Below are 17,690 nucleotides of genomic sequence, written 5' to 3'. Positions count from 1 at the left end.
TCTGTCTGCCCCTGCCTGGTGTTGTCCTCAACTGAATAAAGCTGAGCTTCAACCTTCAGTTCCAAATTACCATTTTTAAAAATGCCATTGGCTGTTCCGGCCTACTAAAGGTGTCTGTCTGCCCCTGCCTGGTGTTGTCCTCAACTGAATAAAGCTGAGCTTCTACCTTCTGTTCCAAATTACCATTTTTAAAAATGCCATTGGCTGTTCCGGCCTACTAAAGGTGTCTGTCTGCCCCTGCCTGGTGTTGTCCTCAACTGAATAAAGCTGAGCTTCAACCTTCAGTTCCAAATTACCATTTTTAAAAATGCAATTGGCTGTTCCGGCCTACTAAAGGTGTCTGTCTGCCCCTGCATGGTGTTGTCCTCAACTGAATAAAGCTGAGCTTCTACCTTCTGTTCCAAATTACCATTTTTAAAAATGCAATTGGCTGTTCCGGCCTACTAAAGGTGTCTGTCTGCCCCTGCCAGGTGTTGTCCTCAACTGAATAAAGCTGAGCTTCTACCTTCTGTTCCAAATTACCATTTTTAAAAATGCCATTGGCTGTTCCGGCCTACTAAAGGTGTCTGTCTGCCCCTGCCTGGTGTTGTCCTCAACTGAATAAAGCTGAGCTTCAACCTTCAGTTCCAAATTACCATTTTTAAAAATGCAATTGGCTGTTCCGGCCTACTAAAGGTGAATGTCTGCCCCTGCCTGGTGTTGTCCTCAACTGAATAAAGCTGAGCTTCTACCTTCTGTTCCAAATTACCATTTTTAAAAATGCAATTGGCTGTTCCGGCCTACTAAAGGTGTCTGTCTGCCCCTGCCTGGTGTTGTCCTCAACTGAATAAAGCTGAGCTTCAACCTTCAGTTCCAAATTACCATTTTTAAAAATGCAATTGGCTGTTCCGGCCTACTAAAGGTGAATGTCTGCCCCTGCCTGGTGTTGTCCTCAACTGAATAAAGCTGAGCTTCTACCTTCTGTTCCAAATTACCATTTTTAAAAATGCCATTGGCTGTTCCGGCCTACTAAAGGTGTCTGTCTGCCCCTGCCTGGTGTTGTCCTCAACTGAATAAAGCTGAGCTTCAACCTTCAGTTCCAAATTACCATTTTTAAAAATGCAATTGGCTGTTCCGGCCTACTAAAGGTGAATGTCTGCCCCTGCCTGGTGTTGTCCTCAACTGAATAAAGCTGAGCTTCTACCTTCTGCCTCTTACTAACTGCTGTTTTTTTTAAAAATTGGCTGTTCCGGCCTACTAAAGGTGAATGTCTGCCCCTGCCTGGTGTTGTCCTCAACTGAATAAAGCTGAGCTTCTACCTTCTGTTCCAAATTACCATTTTTAAAAATGCCATTGGCTGTTCCGGCCTACTAAAGGTGTCTGTCTGCCCCTGCCTGGTGTTGTCCTCAACTGAATAAAGCTGAGCTTCAACCTTCAGTTCCAAATTACCATTTTTAAAAATGCAATTGGCTGTTCCGGCCTACTAAAGGTGTCTGTCTGCCCCTGCCAGGTGTTGTCCTCAACTGAATAAAGCTGAGCTTCTACCTTCTGCCTCTTACTAACTGCTGTTTTTTTAAAAAATTGGCTGTTCCGGCCTACTAAAGGTGTCTGTCTGCCCCTGCCTGGTGTTGTCCTCAACTGAACAAAGCTGAGCTTCCACATTCTGGCTTTCGCCCTATACTATCAGATATTAAACTGCATTTGGCCTACTAGTGTGGTTAGGCCCTTGAAACAGTGTCTGCTGCTCTTGGGTTTGCTACTCCACTGAACAAAGCAATGCCGCCTGTTTAGTCCTGTTACCAATTTTGAACTGCATTTAGCCTACTTTATTCTTTGGCCCTATATCTGTTTCCTCCTCATCCTGCCCATTGCCCAGCCACTGCTAGATGAGTCTGCTGGTACATTGACCTAGACCACTACATTCCCCTTATACTCTACACAGCCAGAATCTGACCCTGCTGAAAGTAAGGTTCCCCTTCCCGCATGTTATACCACCTTACACAGGGACAGAGAGGAAGGTGCAGATGAAAGTGCAGGTTCCTTCATCAGGTGGGGGGGCATACTCGTTGGCGACGTCACTGGCACAGGGCCCCTCAGAGTACGCAAAAGTGTCGCTGCTGGTGGGAGGCGCCCCCGCCATGCAAACACACATCGCTGTACTTTGAGGGGCCCTGTGCCAGTGCCAATGCGAACGAGTGGGCCCCCCCTGCTTGCTCAGGATCACAGCACTTGCAACGTTGAAATACTTACCTTTCCCTGCAACACCGCCGTGACGTAGTCCGCATTTCCTGGGCCCACGAAAAACTTGAGCCGGCCCTACTCCCCCCACAACTTTTGCCAAATGACCCCCAATTCCCTATGCCCAACTATTATTATAAAGTTAATTAAGATTGACAAGCTTCAGAAACAAGAATGGATGTTTTTGGCATTAAAATGGGCACTGTAGGTGTTTTCCTGGCCTCCACTCACTGCCGACTATGCTTCCCCATTGACTTGCATTGGGTTTCGTGTTTCGGTCGATCCCCGACTTTTAGCGATAATCGGCCGACTGCACTCGACTCGACTCTGGACAAAATCGGGTTTCACAAAACCCGACTCGATCTTAAAAAAATGAAAGTCGCTCAACTCTAATCTTCACTTTATGTCCTGGTAGGAGTAAACGGAGTGGTCTGTGCTGGAGCACAAGGGGTTATGGCATAGAAACTAGTACGCTGTACTAATAAATTGGTGACATTTTATATCAGAGAAACTTAAAAAAGAACCTTTTACTATTTATAACAATTTAATTAATAAATGTTAAAAAGGGGCTTTTACCAAGCAGGGGTAGGTCACACAGATGAGAAATAGAGATTCTAACCCTAGTTTAGCTTAATGGTTTCCCCACTTTGCTGTGGAGGTTGGCACCCTAAAGAGCGATATGGCTTCCCCACTCAACGTTGGCTTAAGGTACATCAGAATATGAACAATAAGTATCTCATTCATCTGTCTTTTATGGACTTTTCGCAATGAGATTTTCGCTCCTGTGTTTTGATATGCAAGTCTTGGGACATATCTATATTGTTGAATTGTTTAAGGCCATTGGGCAAGTGCAAAATACTTTCATAAGTTCCCTAAAGATTATAAAGGATCAAAATGCAGACATTATCTAGTCTATGTATATTGAACAGTGCTGAAAATACTAACTGGTTAAAAAGGTGTATGTGATATACATACAACTGTTACCTATACAACTGTTTGACTAATAAGACATAGGTGATATGCTCACAATCTTGGATAGGATTATTTCCCCATATGTATTTTTCATAATACCATTTGGGTCACATTTAGGTCACATAAACCTGTTTGATGTGATTGTGACACCCCAGGGTCCTGGTTGTCACAGTGGCATTGCTTTCCTCACAGGGAGAGTGATGTCATGCTTGGAAGCGAAGGAAGATCTTCTCAATCAGGTATACACAAACATGCAACATGTTCACACTCCAGGTCAGAAGGGGGAGCTCTGAACCCGGTTTTCAGGAGAACTTCCCTATATGTATATTCTGGTCTGCAGGGAAAGTCAGACAGTCTGTCAGAGAGACAGAGAAGAGAGCAGTCACACAGTGAGTGTCGGAAAGACTGAAGGGGCCATGCAGCCAGAGGTGCTGCAGCTCCTGGAGAAGGAGAACACAAAGAGAGAATAACACATTGTAGAGGGCATGCAGGAGGGTGGAGCACAGGAGAGTGACACCTAAGGAGGATAGCTGCGACTGGGCTACCTCCCTGCAGAGCGCAGATTCCAGTAGCCTGAAGATCGAGGTTGTGTCGGACTCTGGGAGGCACAGCAGAAACTGGCAGGACAGCTGGACTACACGTCACCTGTCCACCCTAACACCCAGGAGACACAGTGGCGTATAGAGCCCGGGTCGTGATATAGACCCTGTAAAAAGGCTCGAGCTGCCTGTCATACGGGTTTGTATTTCACCTTTCAGGAGGACAGAGAGAACTGTGAGGACCTTGTCAAAAGCCACAGGCAGCAAGGGACTACACCACCGCGCTAGTAGGAAGGTTTCTATCTCCACCTGGTAGAGGGGACTCTAAATTTGCTTCCAAGCCAGCCAGACACTGCCTGTATCTCTGATCTGGTGCCCTGGACTGTGGCTGCCTGAAGTCTTCAGTAAACCAGGTAAAGAGACTGCAAACCTGTGTCCTCCGTTCTTTATTGCACCACTCAACCATCCTCATATTTTCACCGGGAGCCCTGGGGACCTACTTCACCTGTGGGAACTTATACCATCTTAGTGGCCATAACATCACCCCAGTGGACCCCTTTAAGCAGCGTCGGTCCTTCTGACCGAATACCACAGGTGGCGCCATGAACACAAACTTTATGCAAAACCCCTTTAAAGACATTCCCTTCTACATGGGCACCCAGGGCCATTGACCGGTTTGCCGCTACCATGAAATCCCCCTTTAAGTACCAGACCCGGTACCGAGTAAACCCTGGCCGGCACCCAACTTGGCGTCATGAACAGGATGGACCGACTCAGTGAACTGGGTCATGTGTGCCTAAGAGACTGTGATTTGTTGAAAGACTGTGAACTGTAAATTTACGCCAAAACCACTGCCATTACAGCACCATGTGGCGTGCAGGAGGAGTGGGGCGTGTTGTTGTGGGCAAAGCTTGGAAGATCGGCACGAAATTTATGGCCACCCCTCATCATTATTATTATGTCCGTGAGATCTGTCCGTCATCAGGATAAATCCGCCTCATGATCTGAGAAGGCGGGAAAGAAGGAAGAAGGGACCGTCCACGGAAGGAGACATGGAGGGAACAGCCAAGAGACGTGGCTGAGAACCCAGGTGGCAAGATGGTGAGCGGAGGTCACCCAGAGGAGGGGGAGGAAGCAGGCAGTTGCCCCAGCCAATGGGAGAAAGAAGAAGACCAGCCGTCAGTGATGAACCCGGAGGTTCTTGGAGCAGAAGTGGAGGAGCTGTGCTGTCAGTTGTAAATAGTAGGAGGGTCTTTTTTAAGTTTTTCTGATTTATTTGGAACCTGTTTAGTTATTTTACTCATGCATTTCTGAAGTTTTATATCGCAACACTTGGATAACTTTGTTTACTCTCATTCCAAGCTGGGGCTTTTACTCTCCTTTCTAAGAATCTTCACAGCCAATCTATAGAAGCTGGTAAACTTTGTACTTTGGGCATTCTTTTCTCGACCTGCTCCACTGGTCACCCTCATTCCTGTAGGAGGCACATGTGCAGTAAGATCCTGATAACATTGTGAGTTCCAGACAATCAATCTATGTATGTTCTGACCTCGTGAATGAAGACATCTTGAGCATGGGGCAATTTGCAGTCAAGAATTACCTGTCAGTCACAGAAAGGAGGCTGGCAGCAGGAGAGAAAAGAAAAGAAAAACCTGTAAGTTCAGGCTAAGCTTCCTACATTTGTGATCTCATTTTCATACTCATTGACTGATGATATGCTGGAAAACGTAGGCAAGGATTTATTATAGAAAGTTATGGACATCACCAACACTTCAGATGATTTAAATTGATTACATTAGTTTAAGGTCTACAAACTTGCTGAGAGGTTCATTTTAACTATTTTATGCTCATCAGTCAGAGGCCCAGAATATACAGTGTTAAACCATTGCATAGAGCCAATATTAGGTAACGTAAGATCTGTAATATAATACTTGTTTTCCGGAGTTATACATGCCCACCTTTCTGATCAGATACAATAAAGGTATGCAGCAATTCTAACAATAAGAACTGGGTGCAGATTCTGACTTACATAAACCAACAACACATTTACAGCTCACATTTGCCACACTTCATTGCTTATGTTGTTAGTAAATCATTTTCTGCATTGTCATCCCAAAACAGGCACAGAATTGAGATGTATAGAGTGATTTATTTTACTTTCCAGATTATATGAACCATGGCAGCTAACATGACATTCGGAGCTTGCGATAATACTGGCTGTTATCATTAAAGAAGTTTAATCTGTCAACTGTTGTAGTATTCATGTGACCGAAATGCTTTTTGCAAGCTATATAGTTACAGAAACACTAAAACTAGAAATTAATGACAAAAAAAGAAAAGGTAGGTTTCCCCCTGGTACTCCTGCTTCCTCCCACATTCCAAAGACATACTGATACGGAATTTAGATTGCAAGCCCCATCGGGGACAGTGATGATAATGTGTGCAAACTGTAAAGCGCTGTGGAATATGTCAGTGCTATATAAAAATAAAGATTATTATTATTATTATTATTATAGAGGCTTCCTATGGGGGAGTCTGCATTATGCTATAGAGGTTGCTGCCTATGGGGAGTGCATTATACTGTAGAGTCTGCCTATGGAGGGCTGCATTTTGCTACAGAGGCTGCCTATGGGGGACTGCATTATGCTATGGAGGCTGCCTGTGGGGGTGCAGTGTGTTATACAGGCTGCCTATGGGGGTGCATTATGTTATACAGGTTGCCTACGGGGGTGCATTATGTTATGCAGGCTGCCCATGGGGTGCATTATGTTATGCAGGCTGCCTATGGGGGTGTATTATGTTATAGAGGCTGCCTATGGGGGTTCATTATGTTGTGCAGGCTGCCTACGGGGGTGTATTATGTTATAGAGGCTGCCTATGGGGGTTCATTATGTTATACAGGCTACCTATGGGGGTGCATTATGCTATACAGGCTGCCTATGGGAGAGCAATATGTTACAGAGGCTGCCTATGGGGGGCTGCATCATGCTACAGAGGCTGCCTATGAGAGGTCTGCATTGTCATAGAGGATGCCTATGGGGGGTCTGCATTATGTTATAGAGGCTGCATATGGGGGGGCTGCATTATGCTATAGAGGCTGTAAGGTGTTTGTATGTTATCCCCGTGTTTGCGTAGGTTTCCTCTGGGTACTCCGGTTTCCTCCCACATTCCAAAGACATACTGATAAGGAATTTAGATTGTGAGCCCCATCGGGGACAGCGATGATAATGTGTGCAAACTGTAAAACGCTGTGGAATATGTCAGCACTATTTAAAAATAAAGATTATTATTATTATAGAGGCTTCCTATGGGGGAGTCTGCATCATGTTATAGAGCCTGCGGCCTATGGTGAGTATATTATACTGTAGAGTCTGCCTATGGGGGGCTGCATTTTGCTATAGAGGCTGCCTATGGGGGGCTGCATTATGATATGGAGGCTGCCTATGGGGGTGCAGTATGTTATACAGGCTGCCTATGGGGGTGCATTTTGTTATACAGGCTGCCTATGGGGGTGCATTATGTTATGCAGGCTGCCTATAGGGGTGCATAATATTATGCAGGCTGCCAACGGGGTGCATTATGTTATGCAGGCTTCCTATGGTGATGCATTATGTTATGCAGGCTGCCTATGGGGGTGCATTATGTTATAAAGGCTGCCTATGGGTGTTCATTATGCTATACAGGCTACCTATGGGGGTGCAGTATGTTTTGCAGGCTGCCTATGGGGGTGCATCATGTTATACAGGTTGCCTATTGGGGTGCATTATGTTATGCAGGTTGCCTATGGGGGTGCATTATGTTATGCAGGCTGCCTATGGGGGTGCATTATGTTATATAGGTTGCCTATGGTGGTGCATTATGTTATACAGGCTGCCTATGGGGTTGCATTATGTTATACAGGCTGCCTATGGGGGTGCATTATGTTATAGAGGCTGCCTATGGTGTTGCATTATATTAGGTACTGCATTACACTATAGAGTCTGCTTATGGGGGGGTGCATTATTCTATTCTATATAGTCTGCCTATGAGAAGTGCATTATACTGTAGATTCTGCCTATGGGGAGTGCATTATACTATAGAGGCTGCCTATGGGGGTGCATTATATTAGGGGCTGCATTATACTATAGAATCTGCCTACAGTGAGTACATTATATTAGGGGCTGCAGTATACTATAGAATCTGCTTATGGTGGGTGCATTATATTAGGGGCTGCATTACACTATAGACTGTGCCTATGGGGTGCATTATTCTATATAGTCTGCCTATGGGAAGTGCATTATACTGTATGGAGACCTAAGAAGAGTCCATTATACTATATGGAGGCCAATGGGGAGCGCATTATACTATTTGGAGGCCTATGGGGAGTGCATTATACTATATTAAGGACTATATGGTGTATTATGCTATATGACGGCTATCTAGGGGACCATCATACGGTGTGGAGATTACAGTGATGGGGCCATTGTACAGTGTTGGGGCCATTAAATAATTTGGGGGATATTAAAGAGTCAGTATATACACAGTGACGGGGCATTATACTGTACATAAGAGAGCATCATATTGTGTATAGGGGCGCTGTACAGAGGGGAGATTCAGGACACTGGTAAATGTAAAGTGAGTACTTATTATTATAGGGACACGCAGGTTACTGTGACTGTCAAAAGGAACACAGAGAGAATTATTACTTTCTATGGGACAAAATGTGGGCGCTGTTTTCTAGAGCACTTGCACCCAGCATTACTATATTATAGAGGGTTGCTTTAGAATTTAGAGGGCACAGAAAACCACACAGCGGGTGCAGTAATAGGGTCACATACGGCAGCAGCGGCTCAGTATTCGGGTGTCAGGAGGATGAGGAGTTTGTGCAGGTTGGAAATAGTCCCACTGGTGACAGTGCTGAAAATATGAGACGTGAAATGTGTCTTTTTGTATTCTCTGCAGCCCAGTCGTGGCTGGAGGAGTTGTCATGTCGGTCTGGGCCAGATGGAAAAGACGTGAAAAGTGAACGATTCTATCAGAAAGAACGTCCTTGGAAAGTCACCATCTATAACTGTGCTGTAATCTCTTATATGTTCTGAAGGGCTGGTATTTACAACTGACCATATGGCTGTAATATCAATATTGGTCTTTATATAGAGAATATTTTCAGCAACAGCGCAGTTGTTGAGGTTCTCCTCCTCTATTAGGGTGCGTCACCCAGTTGTAATGACAAGTTTCGCCCTCCCTGAACCAAAACCCTAGCTACCCCTCTAGATAGATAGATAGATAGATAGATAGATAGATAGATAGATAGATAGATAGATAGATAAATTGATTTAGAATTTGTCCTTTTAGATCTTTATTGTAACTTTGATTTTATACAAATGCAATATATATTTATTGTAATACAAATAATTTAATTCTAGATGTTTTCCAGGAATCGACAATAAAAACGATGATAACAATAAAAATAAAAGTAGAAAATAATGGGAGCAGAGTCTGCCTTGTAAACATATTGCAATCCTGCTGAGATTAAAATTATATAAAGAGAAGTTATAAATATAAAAAATTATTACACACCTGGTGGGTCATTTATTAGTAGTGTCACTCTCCTATTGGAAGATGTCCTTGAAAATGAGTAGGTTCAGAACCCTTAAGGAAGGCAAGAGGCCTGCAAGAGATGATAGTGAGTTAATTGGATGATGGAGGCAGCAGGATAGTGAGGTGTCATGTTGTTCATAGTGAACGTTTGCAAAAACATGCTAGAATAACTAACCATGAAACGCAAGAAAATAAAATTAAAATAATTTGTTAAGCTGTACAAAACTCATAGAGTGGCAAAAGTGATGAGAAATATGTTTGCGCATTGCACTTGATTGTTTGACAGAACTCAGTACATTTTTGCTTGGTCTACATTTTGGACAATAATAAAGTCAAGTAATTATTCACCTATTGCACTGTATGACCTTTGGTTATGTAGATAGCAACAGCTATAGATGGGCAAATTTATTTGAGAAGAATTGAGTTCTACTCAAATTTCACAAAAATCCGCATTCTGGAGAATATATATTTTTTGTAATTTGCTCTGAACAAATCCAGCAAAATGGCGACCAGCTAGGTCAGAGAGTAGGGATGGGCACCTGAACAGTAAATTTTGGAGTCCGTACCAAACACATAGTGTCCATGCATAGACCCCAAATATGGACCTCTCCATGAATTCTGTGCTACTGTTCAGAAACAGCAGCTCGAACATCTGTTTTTTCCCACATTGTCATCTGTGTGACAGAGCGAAAAACAGCATCTCTGATCTGCGGCAAGTTTGTTACCGCCAGTCAAAGGGCTGCAGTTCCCATGCTGTCATACAGATGACAGCGTGTGAGCCAGCAGCTGTGACAGATGGTAAAAGATTACTGCCGTTCACAGGGATGGCTGATGAAAGTACTACTCTCCTCATCGTACACTCGATCTCACTGATAGCAGCCAGAGTAGGTGTATGATGATGAGAGTATTCATCAGTCAGCATTTGTGCAAATAGTGCAGGCAAAACCAACAAATGCAGGATGTAGGACTCAGCTGTCAGGGTTATCTTGGCTGGTTATCAAAACTAGAGGGGTCCTCCCCATTTTTAACACCCAGACAAGCTAAAGCAGACAGTTGGGAGCTGGTATTCTTAAGGTACCTTCACACTAAGCGACGCTGCAGCGATACAGACAACGATGCCGATCGCTGCAGCGTCGCTGTTTGGTCGCTGGAGAGCTGTCACACAGACAGCTCTCCAGCGACCAACGATGCCGAGGTCCCCGGGTAACCAGGGTAAACATCGGGTTGCTAAGCGCAGGGCCGCGCTTAGTAACCCGATGTTTACCCTGGTTACCAGTGTAAAATGTAAAAAAACAAACAGTACATACTCACCTTCGTGTCCCCCGGCGTCCGCTTCCTGCACTGACTGTGAGTGCCGGCCCTAACAGCAGAGCGGTGACGTCACCGCTGTGCTGTGCTTTCACTTTACGGCCGGCGCTCAATCAGTGCAGGAAGCGGACGCCGGGGGACGCGAAGGTGAGTATGTACTGTTTGTTTTTTTACATTTTACACTGGTAACCAGGGTAAACATCGGGTTACTAAGCGTGGCCCTGCGCTTAGGGTGGTTTCACACTTGCGTTTTTGTCTGCAGCGTTTTTTACCAAAAAAACGCATGCGTTTTTTTCCCCTATATTTAACATTGAAAACGCATGCGTTTTTTGGTGTACGCGTTTGCACGCGTTTGTGAACGCATGCGTTTTTTAACTGCATGCGTTCATTTAATAAAATGCAACTTGTAGTATTTTGAGGGGCGTTTTTTTTTTCCAAAAAAACGCATGCGTTTACATGCGGTTTTTTTGGCCAAAAAAATGCATTGGAGTCAATGGGGACGCAAGCGTTTTTTTGACATGCGTTTGCAAGCGTTTTTTTGACGCATGCGGTTTTTTTGGCACCATTGAATTAAGTGTAGATAAAGATGTCTAGACACTGATAAGACTCCCCCATAGCAGCAGGGTTCTAAAAGGAAGGTGGGGGGAAGTTTCTGGTTACTTCTCATCAGACTCCAAAGAAGACAGCACCCTGCCCGGACGCATTGTTGGACAAGACACAGAGCAATGTGAGTATATCCTAGCCAATGCATTCATTTTCAATTTTTTGGATCTACATGTCCTAATTTCTTCTATTTTTTTTCTTTCAACACGCATCAGAATGTCTTCTCCGGTTTCCTCGTCTGATGAGGAGTTCCAGCCACGTCAATCAGAAGTGGATCACGTGAGCGAGGTATGTTTTTTGTCCGTCAGCTTGGTAAGTATTGACTGTCACATCGACACATGAGGCAATTTTTTTTTTTTAATTTTATAGAGCACTTCAACTGAGGGACAGAGAGGTACTGAGCAGCGGAGTCAAGGTCCAGGTGGAAGACGGCAGCGGGTATGTATACCAGGCAGACTGTCCTTATTGTAATATTCTTTTAACTTCCTTTCTGTACCCTTGTTTTTCTATACATATTTCTTATATCATCCTTTTCTGAAAGTTGTCTTTCATATTCCTGCCCTTTCTCATCTTCGTGTCTTATTTTTTCCAAATGTGGTTGAGCAAACTTAAATGATTTTGTTTTAATTTTAGGTTTCACAACGGGACGACGACCGGATTGATAATGACCTGCTGATCAGTCTGGTCCAGGAGCGAGTCCCGTTGTGGGACAGCCGGGATCAACAGCACGCCGTCAATAGTGTTCTCCGTCGTTTGTGGAGTGAGGTGGCCCAAGCGTTGTGGGATGGCTGGGAGAATTCCCCGCCACGGGTCCGTAATGCATTTGGTAAGTATTGCACGGTAGTGTGAAGCAACAGACCTTGGCCATGCTCTCTTGACTGTGTGTGATGAAAGAAACTTTTCGTAGTTTCTGTCATCACACACAGTCACGAGAGCACGGCCAAAAGTCCTTATTCTGACCATTATATTTTTTTGTTATTTCACAGTGGAAAAAGTAAGGACACGTTGGCGTTCCATGAAGGACCGCTTCAACAAGGACCTACGTGCAGAGAAGAGTGCAGCTAGTGGTTCCGGAGCAAGGCACCGGCTCTACAAATACCACCGTGTGTTGGCCTTCCTGAGACCGGTCCTTCTCATGAGAACGTAAGTATTTCTCACATGCCTCCGGTTGTATTGCATTGACATAATCTGTCACTTTTAATTCCACAGGATGTACCGTCTTGTTATAGTTTGGTATTAATTTTCTGTTTTCTTTTTTCACAGCACACACTGCACGACTGTCGCCACAGGTTCTGGAGCGGTCCTTCAGCCGGCATCCACGGACCCGTCCCAGCCATCCAGCAGCGCAGCACCAGGTGGGTCTTCCACACTCACTGGAGACCAGGGGGCTGGCCCATCAGGTCTTCCCCTTTCGCAGTCCTCTTTCGCTGCACCCATTTTTGCGGGCTCATCCCGGCAGCGACAGAGGGCTTCGGATAGGTCCCTCATGCCCGAGTTTTTACACTTGAGCTCGGTTTTACATGAAGCTATCAAGGCTTTAGGTGACAGAATGGATGTGACCCATAATCTCTTAAATTGCCGCATCCAGGATGTCGCCAAAAGCGTTGATCAATTGAAAGCCGACCTCAAGAAGCCAGCTCATCATTTTTTCAATCAAATCCTAGAGGGCATGTCGGAACACCTTAGCCCTGATCTCCAGCTGAGTGTGATGCAGGCCTGCAATGTTGCTTTTGTGCAGGCTATGCAGCAGAGTCAGAGTCGTAATGTGGCGGCATATCCAACTGTGCCGTCACTGTCACAAGTAAACACTATTCCTACCTCTGCTGCATACCACTGCACGGCCACCTCTATTCCCTCTACAGGTGTACTCCACTACAGCGCCAACACGATGACGAGTGCTGTTGGACATCCCACCGCCACCACCGTGACGACCGCTGCTCCGGCTTGGACCTCCTCCGCTGACACCACGATGACGCAGGACCCTGGCGTGGCTTATCGGCCCGGCACCCTCCCGATGCAGCAGGACCCATCCATGCAATATCGGACCGGCCCACCCCAGATGCAGCAGGACCCAGGCCTGGCATATCGGACCGGACCCACCCCGATGCAGCAGGACCGAGGCCTGGCATATCGGACCGGACCCACCCCGATGCAGCAGGACCGAGGCGTTGCTTTCCGGGCAGGACACCCCCCGATGCAGCAGGACCCATCCATGGCGTATCGCACCGGGCCCCCCATGATGCAGCAAGACCAAGCCATACCTTTCCAGGCAGGACCCACCCTGATGCAGCAGGACCCATCCATGGCTTTATGTTCCCCCCCACCAGCAATGCAGCAGGACACTGTTATGGGATTTGTTTCCCCCCCCCCAACGAGGCACCAGGACCCAGGCGGGAGTTTATCTTTCCCCCCATTGGACTCAGACATTGCCGAGCGCTCCACAATGGAGACTGACTGTGTGGAGCCGGGTCCTGACGTGTCTCCCGCACACACTTTACAACATAGCCCAAGAAGACTTCCCCCAACCCGGAAAACCCAACGTAAAACTGGCAAAACGCATAAAAAACAAAAAACTTTGATTATTCCTCCCCCATCACCTACCGATGTGTCTCAACCTTCCAGTGTGTCTCAAGCCCCTCATGTTTTAAGCCCCATCCCCGAACTTCCAGACCCTTCAAGTTTTCTTGCCCCTTCTCCTGCCACCTCTGCCTCCTCCACGGTGAGCCAGGCTTCAGTTCTGAATACCCCCCAGTTACGTCACTCAACCCCAAGCCGGCGTGGTTCAACCCGGCGCGGTACCAAAAAATAAATTTGTTTTTTTTTTCATCAATAAAAAAAAAGTTTATTTGAAACAATTATGTTTGGTTTATTGTGTCTTTCACCGCTCTCAATACACACCAATAAACTTCGTCACACACTTATTCTTTTGGCCTACACATATCTCCAGTAGTATAAAATACCAGACAACATCTATATGTGTTTCTTTAGTATACAGATATGAGTTGGCCAAAAAAATAGTATTTATTTCCATACTCTTATTTTTGTACCTAGTGTAGTGTCACTGTACAAAGAGAAAATGGTGGAAATCAAGTTCAGAACTCAACTGAACCGGTCAGATGTCAAAATATATACCTGACCGATTAAGTTGATTACTGCCTTGTATATTCACCATATTCTATATAGCACATTATGTGACAATGGTTGTCAAACAGATGGGACAATTGTTCTCACACTCTACATATCTATGCTCACCAGGCCAGGTGTAAGAAATTGTGAATTCATGATCATGTATATGTTTATCATGAATTTATTATTGCTTACACTTGACTTGATGGATATAGAGACCGTGACAGTCTTGACGCAATGACGTCAACAATATTAGAATTAATAAATAAAAATTTTGTACCATTATTATAAGTATGGGGCCCGTGGTTTATATCATTCTTTGAAAACCAAAATAGGGAGTGCAACAGAGGTAAATTACGATGAAAAATTAAAATGTATTACCTCAACAACTATCACCCACTCCTGGTTTTGGATTACAAAATATGATATACATATCTACTGCCCATCTTTGGTCAACCTTTGTTTAGAGAGGAAAAAGATAGTAGACATGGTGAACACAAAAAAGTTTATTAATTACAAAAATTTGTATCAGTGTTTAATAATTGGTAAACATAAACATACAACAGGACATTTACACAACATTGTCCTGCCATGACACACGTCCAATATCGGACACAAAATAGGCCGCAAATTGGTCCCGCATAAGACCAACGGCTGCAGTTGACCGCATCGGGTGATGCTGAAAATCAGGCAATGGGTGTGCAACAGGTTCATCAAGTTCAATGTGGGGTCGCTCCTTAGCCATTATATAATTGTGTAGCACCACACAGGCTTTGACCACCTCGTCCACTGTTTCCACTTTTAGATTGATGGCTGTTGCAAGAATGCGCCATTTAGCAACAAGAATGCCAAAGCTGCACTCTACGGTTCTTCTGGCCCTGGTCAGTCTGTAGTTGAATATTCTTCTAGTGTGGTCCAAGTCCCTACTAGAATAGGGCTTCAGGAGATTTTCACACATCTGGAAGGCCTCATCCCCAATCATAACAAATGGCAGCGGTGGGCCTTGAGTGTTGGGGAGAGGCTGTGGAGGGGGAAAATTAAAATTGTTGCCATACAACCGACGGCCCATATCCGAGCTCTTGAAGGTTTGGGAATCATTGCCACGGCCAAAAGCTCCAATATCCACGGCGATGAAGCGACACTCCGCATCCGCTATTGCCATAAGCACTACCGAAAAATATTTTTTATAATTATAAAACTCAGATCCGGTTCTGGCAGGTTTGACAATGCGGATGTGCTTTCCATCCACCGCCCCTAAACAGTTTGGGAAATCACACACGTTCAAAAATGTAGTTGAAATTTCCCGCCACATGTCCACGGTGGGTACGGGTATAAACTCCTCACGGAGTGCATTCCATAACGCACGACAGGTGTCCACAACAATTCCGGAGAGGGTTGAGATTCCAAGGCGGTATTGGAAGTGCAGGGAAGATAAACTCTCTCCTGTGGCAAGAAATCTAGAAGAAAAAGAAACAAAAACAAAAAAATTTAAAATCGGCTCTAATGGTGTCTTTTAAAAAAAAAAGAAAAAAAAAACAAACATAGAAAACATGTCATAACAACAAAGTTGACGGTCATTGGTTTAGTTTTGGAACGTACCGTAATGTCACTAACAGACGTTCCTCAGGTGGAATCGCTCTACGGAGCCGTGTGTCCTGTCGCCTTATGGATCCTTCAACACGAGCCAGTAAATCCCGGAAAGAATCTTGAGACATTCTGGTATAATCCTGGAATTTCTCCGGGTTGGCATTCAGCTCCGCATAGAGTGTGTGATATGCTCCACGGCTCTCACGCACTTCAATGATGGGGTGCCTCCAAAAACGCCGACGCTGTCTCCTTCTCCATCTTTGGCGGTTTCGGTCTTGCTCCCAAGCAAAAACACAGGCAAGGAAAATCTTGAAGCTGAACTCCAGTTTGAAATAAAAGTTATCCATAGAAAAATCCATCGTTACACCGGAAACAGTAGCAAGCTCTGAAAATTTATGTCCCACTAGGGTCTATATATTGAGAGACCATCATATACGCCCTCTCTATTCCCATTGGTTGTGTCTGGTATTTTTATTTTTTTTTTGGAAAAATGATCAAAAAAACGCAAACGCATGGTGCAAAAACGCATGTAAACGCATGTAAACGCTGCGTTTTTTGGACGCATGCGTTAAACGCATGCGTCCAAAAAACGCAGCGTTTACATGCGTTTACATGCGTTTTTGCACCATGCGTTTTTTTAAAAAAACGCATGCGTTCAAAAACGCAAGTGTGAAACCAGCCTTAGTAAACCGATATTTACCCTGGTTACCATTGTATAACATCGCTGGTATCGTTGCTTTTGCTGTCAAACACAATGATACACGGCGATCTGACGACCAAATAAAGTTCTGAACTTTAACCAACGACCAGCGATATCACAGCAGGATCCTGATCGCTGCTGCCTGTCAAACTCAACGATATCGCTAGCCAGGACTCTGCAACGTCACGGATCGCTAGCGATATCGTTTAGTGTGAAGGTACCTTTAGACTGGGAGGGGGCCATGGATATTAGCCCTCCCTAGCCTGAATGTAGAAGCCTGCAGCTGCACCAGAAAAGTTGTATCTATTAGATTTTGCCAATTCTGGTGCTTTACTTTACTCTTCCCATTTATTCTGGTGCATTGGCAAGTGGCGTAACATTTGCAGGGTTGATGTCAGCTTTGTAATGTCAGCTGACTTCAGGCCCACAGGTTAGTAATGCACATATGAGATGTGTATAAGATGCCCCCATAACTAACCCCATAGTAATATTGTAATAAAGAAGACACAGTCAGAATAAAGTACTTTATCTGAAATAAAACTCCACATCCTCTTTTACCCATTTATTTTAAAAATTAAATATAAAAATCACCACATTTCTCACCTGTTGGATGATAATCCATATGTCCCATGATGAGCTAAAAGTCTGCTACATCTGGATTTCATGCCTTAACAGTGGTATGATGTGACCACTCAGCTGTGAATCCATGAGACACGGAGCTGAACCTGAGAACATAGCTGCAGTGACTGAGCGGTGACATCATTAAGGTGAGCGAAGTTCATAGTAGACGAACTCTGGTAATCTCACTTATATCAGCATCAGCAGCGTGAGAACTGACATCAGTGAGGTCACTGGAGTTTGTTGACTACTACATGGCTTTGTAAAGGCTAATCAAACAGTTGTGAGCTGATATTAATAGCCTGGGAACCTTTATGGATATTGGCCCATTCCCAAACTATTAACCCCTCTCTGACCTTAGATGTACTATCTCGTCGAGGTGACCTGGGCCTATCTGACCCACGACGGGATAGTACGTCATATGCGATCATCCGCACTCA

Source organism: Ranitomeya variabilis, chromosome 8 (assembly GCF_051348905.1).
Source record: "Ranitomeya variabilis isolate aRanVar5 chromosome 8, aRanVar5.hap1, whole genome shotgun sequence".
In the NCBI taxonomy this organism is placed as follows: Eukaryota; Metazoa; Chordata; class Amphibia; order Anura; family Dendrobatidae; genus Ranitomeya; species Ranitomeya variabilis.
The sequence above is the reverse complement of the archived record's forward strand: the minus strand, read 5'-3'. Positions refer to the sequence as shown.